We start from the raw sequence: 19096 nt of genomic DNA, 5'->3' as shown, positions 1-19096 counted from the left end.
CCATAAAGCATCCTGGCAGCTCCATGTAACCATGTTTCCCAAAGATTTATAACTTAAACAGCATCAGTCTTCTTCCTATGATAATGATAACGATAAACACAAATCCGATTAGACTCCGAACAAATGAATCAATGTTCTCAAATAAACAAAGACCCAGTTCCTAACTTACAAGAGTATGAGGAAGAAACAACTCCAGTAAAGTTAAGCTAACACCGTTTACAGAGAAAGACTCGGAGAGAAGATGATTACAAAATCTTTTTAGATAAATTTCGCAATAAGGAAGCTGAAACGTCACTCCTCCTTCTTAAGCTAGACGACCCCGTGTGACAGTTAGTGACAGCTCACCCTTTGCTACGTCGATGTTCCGTTAGCCACAGAAAAGATTTCCCGTCGAACTACTGACACGTGTCCTCTGCTTTTATTCTCTTTATTCAAATATTCATACGAAAAACGGAAACCATATGAAATATGAAACCCTGTAACAGATAATTGAACCCTTTAAAACACAACACCCCAAATTGCGTAACCCAACCTATAATTGCTGGTTAGTTTTCTAAACATAAAGATCTTTTTTTACCATATATTCAGATGTTGTTGGACATGCAGACTCAATCAGCAAGATACTCTCTTTCCATTATAAAAACTCAAGAACGGTTGTAAACAGATATATCTTCCATTAGGTCTTCGTCTTCATCGTCTACATGATCATCATCATCATCAGCTATAATCGCTAGATTTAAGCAAATAATCCTTGTACGTGGGACTCCAACATCAGCGACATCAGCCATATTGAGAATAGGGTTAGGCTGCATCATCCTGGTACGTGGTAACAAGGCGAGAGATTTGGTCACGAGAAAGTAAATGACGACTATTCAAGAAGAAGAGAAGATATAACAGAGTACTACAGATTATAACTACGCAAGAAACCTTCTAAGAAACAGAAACTGCCTTACGAATAAAGAGAATTAGCCCAAAAAAAGCCTTCCACTCTTTTCTTCTTCACACAAGCATCAAACCGCGAAGCTAAGCCGCACACAATGAGAACCTCTAGGGTCTTTATCCTTTATGCATCAACTCTCTTACTTCTCTAGGACGTGCCCAACATTTCTTTATATCTCCAACAAGACCTCCTAATCACCATATAGGAGAAGATTTCCAAATTCCATAAGAAAAAGACTTTTTCTTTTTTGCTATTTTCTTTTTTCTTGTAAAATTTTAACAAAATAAATATTAGTTTTCCTCTTCAATTCATCCTCAAACCGTCCTTCAATATTGCCTTCTCAAACCTTCTAGAAACTTCTCGGGGACATAAAACAACAACAATCCTGTTTCACTTCTTGTATCACACAGACACTACTTCAGTCAAACCAATACATCTTCATAAACAACAAGATTTGTTTGTACCTCCATTAATCTATGTCATGTCTCGTCTTGTCTTCTTCAAGTGCATGATCAACAAGAACAGATAAACTTGTATTAAACTTGTATTTTTTAGGATTTGATAGGATTTTAATATTTTATGAGATTGTAAGAGATTTTATTAGTAAACTTTTGGTGATTTTAAAATATTTTAAAACACAAAAAAATAAAAAAAAATCTATACAATCTTTATTTGTGTTGGCGCCTAATTAGTCTCCCAGTTAGGTGCCAACTTGATGCCTCTTGGGAGACTAAGGATCAGTTTGCTGGTATGGGGTTTGTTTTGTTGAGTCCTTTAATCTCTTCCGGCTTGATATGTACGAAGAGATACCTCTCGGTTCTTCATTCTGAGTTGGAGGCTTTACTCTGGGCAATGGAATCAGCGTTACAACAAGGATTGACATCAGTACACTTTGAGACTGATTGTGCGACCATTATCAAAGTCATAGAGGAGATTGATGAGTGGCCCAGTTTTTCCACGGAGTTAGGTACTGTTTCTGATATAAGAGCTAAGTTTTTGGTTTTTTCCATTTCTCATATTCCTAGAACGATAAATGTTTGTGTCGATCGCCTTGCAACAAGTGCATGAGCAAGAGGTTCTCTTTTTCCCCATGTAGACTTGAAGAATCCGGAGTGGTTGACTTTAGGAACCAACCTTTTCGAACTTGATTAATAAAATATGGTGTTTTTTGAGATCAAACAAAAAAAAAAGAGGTTCCAAGTTAATTTGGGTCGCGAATGAATTGATGAACTTACCATGTTCCTATTAACCCAACCCAACGTTGAGTTTCCTATGAGATCGGAGAAAGAAAGAAATAAGTATTATTACTTATAAGTTGCAGAAACATAGATGGGAGATAAAAATCAAACAAATTTATTAAACAAAATTGAACAAAGCTATTAAACAAAGCTTGTGAATATAGTAATGTTGATGGCGTTTGTGAAGAAATTAAACATTACTATATTCACAGCTAGAGACCATTATCAATTTTAATCTTGGATTGAACAAAGCTATAAAAAAATTTGCGGCCCAAATTATATTGAACTAGTAATAAGGCAAAGAGAGGTTCCTCCTTCGATTTTGGATTAAACAAAGCTATAAAATTCTTTGCAACCCAAATTATACTGAATTAATAAAAATCCCCAAATTGGAGGATTTGGATAATCTAGGGATTGGAGGATTGTACAGAGGATCGGGAAAACGTACATTGATGATTCTTTAGGGAAGATTACTATTGGTCATAATCGTATGCTATCAGATTCGATCGATTGTAGGAGGAGAAGTTGGTTTTGAGAGAGAAAGAGAAGAAGCTTTAGGTTTACGGGTGGAGAAGGTGACTGGTGATCGGCGGGGATTAGAGTTGTCGCATCGATCGAGAAGTTTATCTCTGTTTGTTGTATTGACTATTATTTTCTTATGAAATCCTTAGAAAATTTTATCTCATAAAGTATGATTTGTTACTCATATTTTTCAACTAAAAAACAAATAAAAGTCTTGTAGAATCACTCAAAGTAGCATTTATAAAAAAGTTGTGATATTTTGAACAACAGTAGATTTTAAGTAACTTTTGTAAATCACTGATTGAATAACAAAAAAATTGTAAATGATTTCAAATGATTTTACATAGATTCCAAATTTAATAACATAGGATTTTAGAAGATTTATAAAAATCATCAATTGAAAAATAAGTTCTTTTAGGAATACTCTAAAATCTTGACTCTATGGTGGTTGCGACAAAGTTACATCTTCATCTCCAGCTTCACAAATAAGCATAATCTTCTTTTTTGGCATATAATTATCTTTTTTTGTGTTGTAAATATTTTAAAATCACCCAAAGTTTACTAATAAAATCTCATAGAATCATATTTTATTTTCTTTTTTAGAAAAATATAAAAACTCTAATCTCCTAAAACACAGTCAAATCTTTTAAAAGTCTCCTAAATCTTTCAAAATTCAAAATATTAAAATCTTACCAAATCCTTAAAATATCATGTTGAATACCCCCTCTAAAACAAAATCAAATCTCCTAAAAGTCTCCAAATCCTTAAAATATCAAGTTAAATACTCCTCTCTAAACCAATCATCAACCATCTATCTTTTCATGTCTATTATATATACCTAGTTACCTACATAAAGTTTTTCAAAACAAACCAATACTTCATAGGTCCTGTTAAGATGATGAATATATCTACGATTCTCTTTGGCGTGTTCCTTTTTTCAGGTATTCATTTTAAAATTTATATTTTATAAAAGTTGTAGATGTTCAGATATTCTTACAAAAAGAGAATACCATGCCATATTCTAGCAAATGGTTAACTCAAAATAAGAGGTTATAAGAATTGAATGACCACTCACCTCATTTTTTTACCATTTGAGATGAATAAGTTGAAAAATTGACTCAACTCATTCAATCAAATTTTTTAAAAATAAACAAATTATAAAGAAAAATTGTTCAGCATATTCATCTACTATTTCGCAGAAAAATGAGTTGAATAATGTTCAACGTTTTTTTTGTTCAACTCAATTTTTTCTAATCATTCAACTACATGCAACTTTTTGAACGCATAATATAATCTGAAAATATAACTTATTTTTTGAAAAACTATTATCAAATAGGGATTGTATTAAATGAAATATCAAATGCGGATGTGTGTGACACTCCACTAGGAGGATCTTGTGCAGACTGTGCTGCAAGGTGTTCATCATCGATTAAAGGTTCAATTGGAAGTTATTGTGATAAGGAAGGTTCATGCATTTGCCACTACCACTGTGAGAAATGTCGCAAATCGTTCCAGTTGTTCACACTAGAATGTACAGAACAACAATGTCAAGTGATTTGCAATGAAAAGCTAGATGACCGAGCTGTGGATATCCATGGTTATTGTAAGAGTCACCTCGGGGCATATACCACTTGCATGTGTGAATATAAAAGTGCACATTGTTAGAAAACTTGAAAGAGAAAACTCAAAATGTCTAAATGATGTATCTTTATGTTAATAATAATAATAATATTGCAAAATATAAAGAGATATGTTATTCAAAAAAATCAAAGTATTTGACATTAATTTTTCCAATTTTTCCAATTTAAACATTGTTTATTTTTGCAACAACACAACTATTATTACTATTTTGAATGTTTCACACTAACCAAACCGTCGTGTCATGGGACCAACCAAACTTAGCCAAAATCAGTTCACCACACAAAAAGTGCCATAGAGGAGGATCAGGCTTTGATCGGACAGGGACTTGTCAGTTTTAACCTGTTAAAACCAATAGAACTAGAATAATATTGGAATGATACCCAAAGAAACTATTCTACTATTAAAAAAGAAATTTTAAGTATTATGTATTCAAAAAAATTAAGTATAGTACTAAGTCTTAATTATATATATATATACATATATTTCATTCATCCCCAATCTAGCCAATGATGCATCATCCACATTCCCATACTCTAAAAAGACCTGTAGTTACGTATATCAAGCTATACATAGTTGCTAGATAACCAAAACTAATTGAAACTAGTAAAAAAAAAGAACTGACATACCGAACCTTTCCAACTTCTGGTGTGAGATCATGATTCGGGTTAGGTCGTCCGATCACAATATTCACCAAGTTACCTGCACATCAAACAATTCATTAGTAATCTTGAAATATTCTTATATAAGCGTAATTAAGCGCTAATAACATAAGCAAAAAAAATATTTACCATATTTTCCAACCTTCTTTTCTCAAATCCTCCATTAGGTGTTGGTCTTTATGCATTTAAGACTACAATTGAGAAATGTCGCGCGCAAACCATTTTGGTACCAACGAACAATGTCAACTGACTTGTAATGACAAGCTACAATCTACATGACCGAGCTGTCTACACATCCATGTATCTTTAGCTGGTTTTGAGAACGAGGATAAAAATAAGCATAACTAAGAAATAGTAATAATATACAGCAAAACTTAAAGATATATGTTATAGTCCAAACTGTGGATTTGAAGCTTGCTTGGAGTTCATGACTTAATAAAGAATAATTCAAAGCTTAAGGAGGAGATTGTTGGATAAGCTTCGAAGCTTAGAGTCCAAGTTATCCTTACAATGGAGAGATAAGGATATGAAAGAGACTCAAAACAATCCCAATTAGAATTAGGAGTTATCTAGTTCTAAGTCCTAATAGGAATAGAAAAAAGAAAGCCTCTATATATATATCAAGTGTTGAGTTGTGACATTGATATGAGATTAAGAGAGAGCTCGAGAGGTGTTTAGTTAAACTTTGTTCTAGCAAGTAGCAACCTAAAGCTAACATAACGCGGACCACCCGAATTTTATTTGAGAAAAAATTTTGAATGTCAAATATGAAAATTTTTAAGCATGCAAATCTCAACAATGAATATGCTTTCATTTGTATTTTTTAGCATTAATTGTTGATAATTACCATTGTGTACATTTAACAAAAAATATTTTATATATCAATACCATACTAATTCCCACAACAAAACAAAACTTATTTGTAAATACTTTGACTTATTTTGAGAGTTTCACAAATCTAGAATTCTGGAGTCAAACTTTAAATGTTTTTGGTTATGTTAAGCTTTTGATGATATAGTCCATAAAAAAAGGCTTTATATATTTTAAAGTCACATCCATAATTCTAAAATCTCTACACTAAATTTAAAAGGTAAAAGTCTACAGTTATCAACATATTCATCCAATCATCAATACCATATATCTTTTCATGTCTCTTATATAAACCTAGTTACCTATATAAAGTTTTTTTCAAAACAAACCAATCCTTTATAGGTCCTATTAGGATGATAAATATATCTACATTTCTCTTTCGCTTGTTCCTTTTTTCAGGTATTCATTTTAATATTTTATATTTTATAAAAGTTGTAGATGTTCATATATTCTTATAAAAAGAGAAAACCGTGCTATATTTTAGCAAATGGTTGACTCAAAATAAGAGTTTGAAAGAGTTGAATTACTATTCATCTCATCCTCATTATTTTCCATTGGAGATGAATAAGTTGAAAAACTATTCAATTCATTCAATTAAAAAATTTGAGAAATGAACAAATTATAAAGAAAAATTGTTCAACATATTCATCTATTATTTCACAGAGGAATGATATTCAACTTTATTTTGTTAAACTCAAAATTTTCTAATCAATTAACTAGATGGAACTTTTTGCACCCGTAATATTATTTAAAAATATAATTTATTTTTCAAAAAATTATCACCAATTAGGGATTTTATTAAACGAAATAGCAAATGCGGATGTGTGTGACACTCCACTAGGAGGATCCTGTGCAGACTGTGCTGCAAGGTGTGCATCGTCGGTTAAAGGTTCCATTGGAAGTTACTGTGATGAGGAAGGTTCATGCATTTGCCACTATCATTGTAAGCAATGTCGCAAACCGTTCGGGTTCATCAGATTAGGGTGTACGGACCAAAAATGTCAAGCGATTTGCGATGAAATGCTATATGACCGAGCTGTGGATATCCATGGTTATTGTAACAAGCACCTCAGAACGGAGACCACTTGCATGTGTGAATATAAAAGTATAGATTGTTAGAAAACTTGAAAGAGAGAACTCAAAGTGTCTAAATAATGTATCTTTATGTTAACAATAATAATATTGCAAAATTTAAAGAGATATGTTATTAAAAGATCAAAGTATTTGACATTAATTTGTGTAATTGTTTAATATGTATATTTTCGTTTTCCAATTTTCACAATTCAAACATTGTTTATTTTTGCAACAACAACAACAACAACCGTTATTACTATTTTGAATGTTTCACACTAACCAAAACCGTCGAATCATGGGACCAACCAAACTTAGCCAAAATCTATCCATCAAACACAAAGCACCATAGAGGCAGGCTTCGATCAGATTGGCTGTAGTCAGTTTTAATCCGTTAAAAACAATAAAAATAGATAAAGACAAAAAAAATATTTCATTCATCCCCAATCTAGCCATTGATGCATCATCCACATGTACATCATTAGAAGCTATACATAGGACTTAGTTGCTAGATAGCCAAAACTGTTTAAAACTATTTAAAAAAAAAAAAAAAAAGTGAACTCATATACCGAACCTTTCCAACTCCTGGTGTGGGATCATTATTTGGATTAGGTCGTGGGATAACAATATTCACCAAGTTACCTGCACATCAAACAATTCATTAGTAATCTTGAAATATGCTTATATAAGCGTAATTAAGTGCTAATGACAAGCAAAATAAATACTTGCCATATTTTCCACCTTCGTTTCTCAAATCCTCCTAGGCCTAAATCCTCCATTAGTTCTTCGTATTCATGCATCTACGACTACCAATGAGAAATGTCACAAACCGTTCTGGTGCTTCAGATTAGAGTGTACCCATCAACAATTTCAACTGACTTGTAATGATAAGCTATATGACTGAGCTATCGACACATTCATGTATCTTTAACTGGTTTTGAGAATGAGAATAACAAAAATAATCATATAACTAACATATTAAGAAAAAGCAATAATATATAGCAAAACTTAAAGATATATATGTAAACTAATATTTTTGGTGAAAAGAGGGAGACTGTTTTTCTTACAATAAAATTAAAAAAATTTACGGTTCAGTTTGGTCATATGGTTGATGTGGACAAAAAATAGAGCTCCACAGGGTTCTTGGGATAACAAATTTGGGCGAAATGGGTTCATATCTAGGTTAACCTGAGAGTTTGGGTGGGTCTAAGACGAATGTGTTTTCATTTGTTCGGGATAGGCTGCATGGTCGGACAAATGGTTGGTCGGCAAAATTGTTATCGAAAGGGGGGAAAGAGGTGATGATTAAGTCAGTAGCAACTATTGTCCCGACGTTTTTGATGTCCTGTTTTCGGCCACCGAAAACAATTACATCCAAACTTACTAGTGCAGTGACGAATTTTTGGTGGCGTACAAATGATCGGTCGGGGGGTATGCATTGGCTAGCTTGGAAGAGATTATGTTGTAGTAAACAGTTAGGCGGCTTAGGTTTTTGGAATGTGGATGATTTTAATTCGACATTGTTGGCTAAACAACTATGGCGACTAATTGGGCCTCAAACTCTCTATTTGCCAGAGTCTAAGGTAGGTATTATAGGAATTCCAATACAATAAAAACAATTCGGTCATATTCTCCCTCGTATGAGTGGCAGAGTATTGTTTCAGCTCGCTCTCTGAGTAACAAAGGGCTTATTAAAAGAGTTGGGTTCGGGGAATCCGTTTTTATATGGACTGATCCCTAGATAGCAGCTCAATTCTTGAGAACAGCTATAAGTAATGGTCTGTTTAAGGACCATGACCTTCAAATTTCTCACTTAGTTGATCGTGGAACCAATTCATGGCAGATGGATTTGCTCAACGATTATTTTGATCATTTAGATGTTGCATTCATATGGGCTATACCTTTAGGGATATGTCGTAAGGTGGACTCTCTCGGTTGGGATTTTACAAAAAATGGAAAGTATATGGTTAAGTCAAGATATCATACGACACATATGGAGGTATCAAAGACTTTTCAGCCTCTTGGTAGCGGGCCGGAGATTACTCCTCTCCTAGCTAGCGTTTGGCATTCGATGTCCACAAAACTTCAGCATTTTATGTGGCAGGTATTGTCAGGGTGCATTTCGGTTTCGGCAAATTTGCACAGGCATGGTCTGGCCTGCAATTTGGGATGTGCACGGTGTGGTGCTGATGAGGAAACAGTGAATCATGCCCTTTTTATTTGCCCACCTGCTCGTCAGGTTTGAGCTTTTTCTTGGATCTTGTGGTATATATGGAAAAGCAAGGAATGCACGAGTTTTGAGAATGAAGATGAGCGACTAGAATAGATTATTCGGGTGGCGGAAGGTGAGGTGACGACATGGCAGCAGGCCAGGAGGAGGGTGAGGATGAGGATTTTTCTACCCACCACTTTGGCTCTAACCCAAGGCTGCGGACGACTACATGTTCTCTTCCTTAGTTATCCATGCTACCGTTGTTTCATTGATGGTTCTTGGAAGGTGGGTGATTCATTTGCAGGCATATGATGGATTTGTACCCAGCTTCAGGATCTGATGCCAACCATGGGAGCTAAAAACTTTAGACGGGGCCTTTCCCCCTTGCATGCCGAAGCCGAATCTTTCATGTGGGCTATGCGGTGTATGATCGGGTATGGTTTTTGTGATGTGGCTTTCTACACGATTGTTCAGACTTGATGAAGATGGTGTCTTCTCATTATGACAGGCTGGCTTTTTCGACATATCTCGATTATATTAAGAGTGAGAGGGAGGAATTTTCTTCTTTCTCTGTATTTTTTGTTTCTAGAAATGCAAATGTAAATACGGATTATCTGGCACGCGAAGCGCGTTCTTCTCCGCATGATATTTTGTTTGTAAACAGTTTCCATTTCATTGACTTTTTCAATCTAATTTTTCGTTGACAAAAATAAATAAATAAATAAATAATTGACCCCCAACATATCGTGGACGTGTCGCTCGAGCCTCCAGTAGCATCTTCTACAATAAGTCCAAAAACCCATCGCGTCTTTATTTATATTTGACTCTTTGATTCGGGTGGATCCGATTATAATATCATGAATTTTAGACGGACACGGTATAACTTGTTGTCACTAATCGCCACCTACCTATTGACTTGTTGTCACTAATATGGTTCTCTAGAGAAAAGTGTTGTTGATTCCTTGCTCTTAAAATTATTGAGGTGGATCGTTGCCTTGGAGCCAATAATTTGAAGAAAGTAGAACGATGGTAGACAAAGATGAGAAAGCTTCTATGCTCTTAAAAACGTGATCCGACCAAGTCTTCTAAAGGGATCATCAGGTAAACCTTCTTGTTCCATCTACCGCCCACTCTGTCACACAGACCAATGCCACCTACCTATGCACCCAAGATCCTCTCAATCGGCCCTTATCACCATTGCACTGATAAAAAAAACATCGCCAAATGATTCAGGAGCACAAGCAAGTATATTTGGAGTTCTTTGTTTCAAAGACTTGGAATATATGCGTTGGTCTAAGTGATTTGGTCAATATTGTCCGGGGGTTGGAAGACGAGATCAGAGATTCTTATTCTGAAACTCTTCAATTCGATAAACAAGAGCTCACTGATCTCGTGGTTCTCGATGGTTGTTTCATTCTTATGTTGTTCCTTGTGGTTTCACATAAGATTGGATACAATACAGTCGAAGATCCCATTTTCAAGCTGAGATGGATACTGCCGACACTAAGAAGAGATCTTCTCCTTCTCGAAAACCAGGTTCCTCTCTTTCTTCTTACCCGCCTTCTAGAGACGTCAAAGTTAGCTCCATCCATTAGCTTCAACAAGCTAGCCTTCAATTTCTTCGACTATACCATTAGAAAACCAAAAGGGTTTTGGGCACAAAACTATAATCTTCGAGCGAAACATCTTCTTGATCTCTTTCGTAAGACTTTCATACTCGGACGGTCTTCACCAACCCCTCCAACACAATGCTGCATCAATATGTTTAGTTGTCCTCGGGGAAAAAATTCAAGAACATTGTCTCGGTAAGATATGTTGTTCAAAGGCTAGAACTAGAGTGGAAACATCATCGAGGAGTACTTCTCTTCCTCCTCTTCGTCCCCCTCCTCCTCCTCCACCTCCTCCTCCTCCACCTCCTCCACCTCTTCCTCTTCGCCCTTTTCTTGGTCTGATTGTGTCGGCCAAAAAGCTTCGAACCCGAGGGATAAAATTCCAGCTGAGGAAGAATGTAGATACACCGTTGGACATATGTTTCAATAACGGTCTGCTTGAAATACCACTATTAGTCTTTGATGATTTTATTAGCTCTCTTATATCCAACAGCGTTGCCTTTGAGCAGTTTAACATGACATGTACCACGGAGATGACAATCTTGTTGGATAAGCTTTGAAGGGAGAATTATCCTTACAATGGAGAGATAAGGATAAGAGAGAGAGGCTCAAGACAATCTCAATTAGAATTAGGAGTTATCTAGTTCTATGTCCTTCAATTTCTTCGACTATTCCATTAGAAAACCAAAAGGGTTTTGGGCACAACACCATAATCTTCGAGCAAAACATCTTCTTGATCTCTTTCGTAAGACTTTCATACCCGGCCGGTCTTCACCAACCCTTCCAACGCAATGCTGCATCAATATGTTTAGTTGTCCTCAGGGAAATAATTCAAGAACAAAGACGTCCAAAAAAACTTGTCTCGGTAAGATATGTTGTTCAAAGGCTAGAACTAGAGCGGAAACATCATCGAGGAGTACTTCTCTTCCTCCTCTTCGTCCTCCTCCTCCTCCTCCACCTCTTCCTCCTCGCCCTTTTCTTGGGCTGATTGTGTCGGCCAAAAAGCTTCGAACCCGAGGGATAAAATTCCAGCTGAGGAAGAATGTAGATACACCGTTGGACATATGTTTCAAGAACGGTCTGCTTGAAAAACCACTACTAGTCTTTGATGATTTTATTAGCTTATCCAACAGCGTTGCCTTTGAGCAGTTTAACATGACATGTACCACGGAGATGACAAGCTACGTTACTTTCATGAGTTGCCTCACAGACAGAGAAGAGGATACACTGTTCTTATGCGAGAAAGGGATTATAGAGAACTATTTTGGAACCAGTGAGGAAGTTACTATGTTCTTCAAAAGTCATTGCATTGTCTCTTTCTAAGAGTTACTTGGCTAATGTGTTCGACGGGGTGACCAAGATCAAAATACACAGGACTCCATGGAGGACTCTATCATCTTCTGCAGCTATAATTCTTCTTCTTCTCACCATAGCCCAAACCTTCTTCGCAGCCTTTTCTTATTTTCTTCTATGGCTCAGTCTCCAACTGTACCATGCATGTTAGCTAGCATTCATCATCCTATCTTTGTTTATTACTCTTGTGTTGTTTTCTATTAATCATTTAATGTTTGACTCCTAAATTTTTCAATTTCATTTCGTTGTATTGTTGTTTTTTTTAATATACATTTCTTTGTTTTTGATTACATTAATACCTACGATATTGAATAAAAAATATTTTGGAGCCGTTGTATGCAACTGTATTTTGTGTGTTGTGTGCCAACTGCCAACCCCTTTTTTTTTTTTTTAATTATCTTTTGTAGTTTTTCTTGGTTTTGTTCATATATCTCTCTCTACAATTTATTGGGGGTTGAAGTTACCTATAAATAATGGATAGAGACCCAAAGTTGCCCCTAAATCCAAATAAAGTCAAATCAATATAATAAAACTTGTAGGTTTTTCACGAGAGAATGACACCTCAGCTTTTGTATTGAAACAAAAACTGACACATCAGTTAAAATAAATATCCAATCAAATTAAAACAATTAATACACCTAAGCACAATTTTTGGTGACTCACAATATTAACACTAGGTTGTATCTCGATGTTTCCGTCATGCGATCTCGTCATGGTAGTGTTCCGTAATCACAACTCAACTAGGTTTGACCCCATGGTACACCACGGGACAATTTTTTTAAAAAAACTTTTGAATATATTATAAATAGATCAAGTTTCTTTGAGTTTTAATATAAATGTTACATTGTTATATATGTGTGTGTTCTCACAGTAATTAATAAAAAGATTAAGATATATATTCTTTATATATTAAATAACTCAAATGTGAAATAATCTATATCCGAATATACTTGTTTGGTTACAAAAATTCTAAAATAATTTTTAAAATATATATCCGTTTATAAAAATTCAAATCACATCATATGCTAAAAAAATCTAAAATTTTATTAACTTAATGTATTAAATAGTAATTTAAATAATTAAATATAAGATCAAATAAAAGTGAAAGGAGAATTATATTTTAATCTAACATATTGCTTTAAATTAGGTAGATAGATTTTAGAAAATTAATATTATCAAATAAGGAAATCATTTTGTTTGGTTGTAAGGATTGTAGAGAATTTAGTTGGGACTTGTTTGGATATAGAGATAATAAAGGATGACACAAAAATGTACTCCAAAAATCTTAAGTTAGATAGTCTTTAAAAGGGTTTGGATTTCAATCCATAATATCATTTCAATTTCATTTGTTTGGGTTTAGATCTTGAAAGGGTTTTTGTGTTATCTGTTTTGAAGTTATCGTCATCTTCATCGATTTCATTTTGTCAGCTCTGTTGATTAAGAACTGCTCGAGTTGTTGTTTTGCAGCGGCTGCTTCACCTCCATTGCAGGTATGGGAATCTGATTCAAACTCTCTTCTTCTTCTTTGTTATCGTTAATTGTTTTAAGATTTCCATAATCGATTTCTGAATCTACTCTATGTCAGTTTGTTGCAGGTAAAGATGACAACTCCAGCAGTGGAGACCGGTTTGTTCCTTGGATGGAGCAAAGGACATGTCGTCCCCATATGTGAGCTAGCTCCTCGTTCCAATTCTCGCAAAGGGATATAAAACTAAAGAGCCTTTTGAAGCAGATGTTGGAACCTGATCCCACTAAACGTTTGACTCCTCAGCAAATTCTTGGTAATGAAATGATTTTATCTCAATTTTTCTTAATTCATATTCTTTGCTACTTGTTTTTTCTTGTGTTGGATTTTGAAGTTGAGAAACCGCTGCTGAAGTGAAGTCGGTCTCTATTTCCTTCTTAAAGATCATTGTTGGATACAGAATGCTAAGCTCCAAATGTTCTTTTAGGGGATATTGTTAAGTCAAGGTTGAAACGATTCTCCGTGATGAATACATTGATAAGGTAAGCTCTACACGTAAATGTTGCCTCTTAATATTTTTCAGATGAGTTTATACTTTTGTTTGGAGCTTTGATTGGTTTCACTTACTTGCTCTCTTTTGATGCTTCCAGGTAATCGTTGAGCACTTGTCTCTTTTAGAAGTTGAAGTGATCAGAAACATGTCTACACTGATGGATGCAGTTGTCTCTTTTCGTTTGTTTTTTTCTGTACTAATCTTTGGTGATGCAGTTTTTTACCTTATAAGTTGTTAGGGAATACGTTTTCCCACTTAGTTTTGTTTAAGTATTGAGCTGTTCTCAATTGGTTTTAGTGATTTTTTCTTCTACATTGTCCTGATTTAAGTTAGGCACGATTTGTTTTTGATGTTTGAGTCTGTTGCTCTTTTGTTCTTTCGATTTTGGAGTAGAAAACATCCATTTGATATTCAGATTTTTATGCTTTGGAAAAGAAAAAAAACGATTCATGAGGGAGCAAGAGAACTCATCAGTGAGCTGTGACAATATCAAGAGATTCATACATTGAAGAGGTGAATCACAGAGGAGAAGAAGCCTTGAGATCAAATCCTTAAATTGAATTTTGGGGATTAAACAAATGAATCAAGAGGGAATGTTGGAAGTTGTATCATTACTTAATCCTGCGACATAGAAATATGAGAAAGTGAAAGATGCGATGATGATGAAGAACGCAGAGGAAGCATGAACAGATGAACTGAAGAACTGGTGGTGTGGTGGTCGTAGAGGAAGAAGAAGATGCAAAGAAGAAGAAACATGACTTGGTCACTAAAAGTAAAAGGCTATTGGGTCATTATTGTAGTAAAGACCCATATATATAAATGGGTTTGTTTAGTTTAAGTGTTAGGTTAAGAGGAGAACAAGTAGAAATATGTTATAATGTTGTAAGAGATAAATTATGTTAAATTCTAGGAGAGGGAGGTTGACGTAGCTCAGTCTAAAGTATTACGAGAGATCCATCAAGAACATTTACAATGTAGACAACAAAGAGTAATATCTCTTACTGTTTCTCAACAAAGAGTGAGAAACAAATCAAGAATTAAAGGTTTGTAATCCCTAAACTTAGTTCTTAAGGTAATAAAATTTAAAATATACTAAAATTAAATTGATAAAATCAAAAAATGAAAGTATCATATGATGATGTAAATAATAATAACAAAAAAAAAATTACCTTTAAAATTATCAAAAATTTATGAAACTTGATTCCAAGCAATATACAATTTATGAAATTTGCTCTCCTCATATGACAACTCATCATTTTAGGTTCTTCTCAGCTTGAAATCTCATTAAAATTGTTAGCCAATAAAAACATTATAAATACTACAACTCAACATTTTCTCAACCTATAATAAGTCTCTTTTTTCATGTCACTTTTTCTCTTAAACTTGATTTTATTTTGTTGGTGAATCAGACCCCACCATCATATTAAAAGCTCAATCATAAACCCCAAAAAGGAGATGTCAATGACAAAAAAAAATGATTTGATGGATTTCTTTTTTGACTAAAAATATTCTATAAAGTTTCATATCCCAACAAAAGAATGGTCGGACAATTTTGAACACAAGTTCGACTCATATGAGTTAATTTTTCTGAGGTGAGAAAAAACATTTTTTATAATATGTTTAATAATTAATTAACTAATCTCATATACGTGTAAGGAAGTAGAGTTGATATAACACAATCAAACAATTTGTTTAAAACAAAAAATTCTTAAAAATCTCCACTGTGTTGATAGAAACATTAAATAGCAAAAGCCAAAATTGATTAAATAAAATAAAATAACTAACAATAATAATGGTCCTCCAATACATCTTAATACAAGAAAAAAAATTGATTTTAATCTACAATTTTATTACAATAATAAAACTAGCAACACATAATAACAAAAACCTAAAACCAAAAATATTACCAATAAACATTGTCAAAAACTATATTAATAATATTTTTTTAATTACAAACACATATAAAATTATCCAAAAATAATAAAAATAAAAATAAAATATAAAACAGTCTCGCGGTTTAGCGCTGGTACTAACCTAGTACTATTAAAGAATGGATGCAGGCAGACCCAAAGTTGCTCCTGGCCACTCCTATTGATCTGAGAAAGTCGTCTCTTAAGAAAGAAAAAAGTCGTCTCTTTTTTTTTCACGTTTACAGAAACTTAATTTGGTAGGGAGAGCCATGGATCATCCGACACAAGAGATTGGAGGAAGTCAAAAGATAGTAGATAGAGAAGATTTCCTGCTCTTGAAAAACGTGATTCGCCCAACTATTCTGAGGGAATCATCAGCTTATTATTCTTGTTCCATATTCAGAATTCGTCACACTACCACACAAACCAATGACACAACCTATGCACCGAAGATCCTCTCAATCGGCCCTTATCATCATGACACTGACAAAAAAACATCTCCAGATGATTGAGGAGCACAAACAACTAGAATTGACGTTATATGTAACATGGACTGAAGAAAAGGGCGTTGGTCTAAGTGACTTGTTCGATGTTGTCTGGGGACTGGAAGAGAAGATCAGAGATTCTTATTCGGAAACACTTCCATTCAATAAACAAGAGCTGACTGATCTCATGGTTCTCGAATGGTTGTTTCATTCTTATGTTGTTCATGGTGGCTTCAAGAAATTATAATTACGAAATACATAATGATCCGATTTTCATGCTGAGATGGATACTTCCGACTCTTCAGAGAGATCTTCTCCTTCTTGAAAAACAGGTTCCTCTCTTTCTTCTCAATGATCTTTTTAAGACATCAAAGTTAGCTCCATCCACTAGCTTAAACAAGATGGCTTTCCAATTCTTCAACTCTTCAATAAGGAGACCACTGGTGTATTGGGATAAACACATTGATATTAAGGCGAACCATCTTCTTGATCTCATCCGACAGGCTTTAATAGCTAGAGAGATCGTCAACGACACTTGTCTCAGTATAAGAAGATGTTGTTCCAAGAGGAAAGACGAATCGTTTAGACGTTCACGCCATTATGTTGGGCTGATTGTTTCATCCAAAAAACTTCGACAGCGAGGGATCAAATTCAAGCTGAGGGGGGGATGTAGATACACCGTTGGACATATGTTTCAATAACGTTTTGCTTGAAATACCACTACTAGTCATTGATGATTTTTTTAGCACTCTTTTATCCAACAGTGTGGCTTTCGAGCAGTATAATATGAGATATTCCACGGAGATGACAAGTTATGTTACTTTCATGAGCTGCCTCATAAATACAGAGGAGGATACAATGTTCTTATGCGAGAAAGGGATCATAGAGAACTATACTGGAACCAGTGAGGAAGTTACTTTGTTCTTCAAGAACGTAGGAAAGAACTTGGCGTTTTCTCCTTCTAGGAGTTTCATGGCTCAGGTGTTCGACGGGGTGAACAACTTCAAAAAACCTAAGACCCCATGGAGGACTATATCATCTTCAGCTGCTTTAATTCTTCTTCTTCTCACGATGATCCAAGCCTTCTTCGCAGCCTTTGCTTATTTCCGTCCTCCAAGATATTGAACTAGTTTCAGTTATGGCTTCATCGAACCATAATTATCCAGGCGTGGCTAGCTCTAATTAATTAATGTCGCACTTTCACTCATGGCTCTGTCTCCAACTGGACCATGCATGTAGCATTCATCCTATCTTATTATTCTCTCTTCCTTGTTTTCTACTATTAATCATTTATGTTGGAGTCTTAGGTTTTCAATTTCATTTCGTTGTGTTTTTTGTAATCTACATTTCCATTTCTTTTTTTTTTGGTGCAAAACATTTCCATTTATTTGAACAAGAATCTTATACAATATGACAAAGTTTTTTTTAACTTATTGATGTGACATTTTACGTTCTATTTTTGCGACACTTGTACTTTACATTAGTTTGAAATTTGATCGTTTAAATTTGTTTACTTAGAAAAATATTTATTTCTTTTATCTTTAAAAAAAACCAGTACCACCTTCTTTGAAACCGTTCCCCCATGATCTCAAAGTTCTTCCCCTCAAAGTTCTCTCCCAATTTCATCAACGAAGTAAATACAGATACATTAACATCTTCTTTTCTTAATTCTCAAAACATCCTCCATTCTTTCTTCTAAATCCGCCATCAAAACTACCAGTAACAGAGAAACGAAAAAGAAAAATTATTAAGCCTCTCTAACCAATTCTGACTTTGGAAGAAGATGGGTGGTAAACAAATCAAATACCCACTCAAATCTCTCTGGTTTGTTTTCTCTCTCTCTCTCTTTGCATGACTTAAATGAGTGGGTCTCTGATTTTTTCTGCACGAAACCTTTCCTTCCCTTCCGTTTAGTCTTCTTTCGTTGTCGAGTAATCAATTATTTTCACACTAATGTTTGTGTCAGGATGCTGAAAACTGAAAACAATGAAAGGTGAGGCTTACACTTCGGCGAGGGAGTTCACCAAGATAATGGTTCATCAATGATGCGCGATGTTAACTTCTCAATTGACGGTTCTTAACAAACTGACTTTGGCCCACCTAAACGCCGGTATGATATCGTTAAATCTTTGGCTATGCTTTCCAGATTTGTTACGTTTTACTTCATTTACCTTCTCCATGCATGTCTAATGTCGTCTCTTCTTCTTTGCAATTATTATTAGTCTTCACAATTATGGATTTTTCATTTGGATTTGCAAGTTCATATTCCAGATTAATATAGTTTACACTCTCTTTTTTTCTCTAGCATTGATTCGGGATGGTGNTTTTTTTTTTTTTTTTTTTTTTTTTTTTTTTTTTTTTTTTTTTTTTTTTTTTTACATTTTTTGTTGACCATCTAACTGTAGCGTTAATCTCCATCATAAGAGAAACAGTTTTCTGCCAATGAAAGTTTTAAATTGTCTCCTACTCTACTATGACAGCAACAATTTCTTTCCCTTATCAGTTTGTATGATAATTGCTACTGAAATATGTATCCTTAAATACTTCAGTTTTTTTTTTTTTTTTTT

The 19096-nt window shown here is 34.4% G+C and overlaps 2 pseudogenes; both read left to right on the top strand.

Annotated features, from left to right (window-relative positions):
* LOC104706544 lies at positions 10180 to 12328 on the top strand (annotated as a pseudogene).
* LOC109125897 lies at positions 16314 to 17654 on the top strand (annotated as a pseudogene).

Source organism: Camelina sativa, chromosome 8 (genome assembly GCF_000633955.1).
Source record: "Camelina sativa cultivar DH55 chromosome 8, Cs, whole genome shotgun sequence".
NCBI lineage: Eukaryota > Viridiplantae > Streptophyta > Magnoliopsida > Brassicales > Brassicaceae > Camelina > Camelina sativa.
This window is presented reverse-complemented; position numbering and strand designations above follow the sequence as displayed.